The sequence below is a fragment of the Lethenteron reissneri genome, chromosome 40 (assembly GCF_015708825.2).
Source record: "Lethenteron reissneri isolate LAM-NWPU_2019-01 chromosome 40, ASM1570882v1, whole genome shotgun sequence".
NCBI classification, from domain to species: domain Eukaryota; kingdom Metazoa; phylum Chordata; class Hyperoartia; order Petromyzontiformes; family Petromyzontidae; genus Lethenteron; species Lethenteron reissneri.
The window spans coordinates 180,846-182,542 of NC_083818.1; positions in this window are offsets into that span (position 1 = coordinate 180,846).

Sequence of the window (1,697 nt, forward strand, 5' to 3'; positions counted from 1 at the left end):
TCATCATCAGCAGCAGCATTATCATCATCATGAGCAGCATTATCATCAGCTGCATATCAGCAGCAACATCCTGATCATCATCAGCAGCAGCATTATCATCATCATGAGCAGCATTATCATCATCATCAGCTGCATTATCATCAGCGGCAACATCCTGATCATCAGCAGCATTATCATCATCATGAGCAGCATTATCATCATCATCAGCTGCATTATCATCAGCGGCAACATCCTGATCATCATCAGCAGCAGCATTATCATCATCCGCAGCAGCGTCATCTTCAGCAGCAGCACGATCATCATCAGTAACATCATTATCATCATCAGCAGCATTATCATCAGCGAAGGTGGTATCATCAGCAACATCGGCAGAAGCCAAGGCGTCATCATCGCCATTACTACGTCCATCCGCTCGTTTCTGACAGAATCAAGTATTTCTCTCTTGACATATAAAAATGTCTTTAGCTCTCCCCACGCCTCTCTCCCATTATCTCTCTCTCCTGTTTTCTCTCCCCCCCCAGCGAGCTCTTTCTCTTTTTTTACTCTCCCTTTTCCGTCTCGTTGTTCTCTCCTCTCTCCCCCACCTCTTTCCCGTCTCTTTTCATCTCTCCTCTACCTCTCTCTCCTTATTTTACGATCAGTGGAAACAAGAAGATGCTCGTGTAGTCGGCACTTTGCTTCGTTCATCATTTCGTAATTTTTTTTAAACTTTGCTTTATGTAAACCCCACCTCTCGCTCACTCTCTTTTTTTTTACGATCAGTGGAAACAGAAGATGCTCGTTGTATTCGGCACTTTGCTTCGTTCATCATTTCGTAATTTTTTTTAATTAAAATTTTTAACTTTGCTTTATATAAACCCCCACCTCTCGCTCACTCTCTCGCTCACTTTCTCGGGTCACTCTCTCGCTCTCTCTCGTTCTGCTCGACGGGTAGCTCATATCAGCAGGCAGAGCTCCCCGTCATCTGCCACCGCTCTCACCCTCTACCCCTTAACCCACCTCTCTCCCCCTTCTCTCTCCCCCCCTTCTATCTCTCTCCGTCTGCCATAGTCACTCACAGCAAGTCACACAACGCTGAGCTGTCTGGAGTTGTCCACGCTGCCCCTCCCCTCATCCCTCTCTACCGCCCTCTCCCTCCCTGTTCCCCCACCCCCTCCACCACCCCCTCCACCACCCCCTCCATCTCCCAGCCATGTAGGGGGTGGAAGCCAGAGGGCGGACTTTCAGTTGAGAGAGCGGCTGATCTGGGATCAGAGGAATTCTCGGGAATCAGACTCCGGGAAACTGGCGCGACTGTGATTTTGTTAGAAAGGACGGGGGCATTCGTTTATTTATTTAATTCCACGTGTGTGTGTGTGTGACTGGAGGAATGCGTCTGTGGTGTGTGCGACTGGGGGAGTGTATGTGCCCGTGTGTGACTGGGGGAATGGTAGGTGTGTGACTGGATGAGTGTGTGTGTCTGTCCGTGTGTGACTGGATGAGTGTGTGTGTGATGGTGAGCGGGCACGGGTAAAACTACGTGGCCGGGAGTCGGAGCGATTCCCTGTTCACCTAGGGGTGCGACACGTTATTTAACATCTATTTCGACCACGTAGTTTGTGAAGCCTTCGATGGCTGTACCGGAGGAATTTCCATTTGGTACAAATACTATGGGAGGCTGATCAATGCCCGGGTGCGGTCAAGGGATGGCTCCCTAT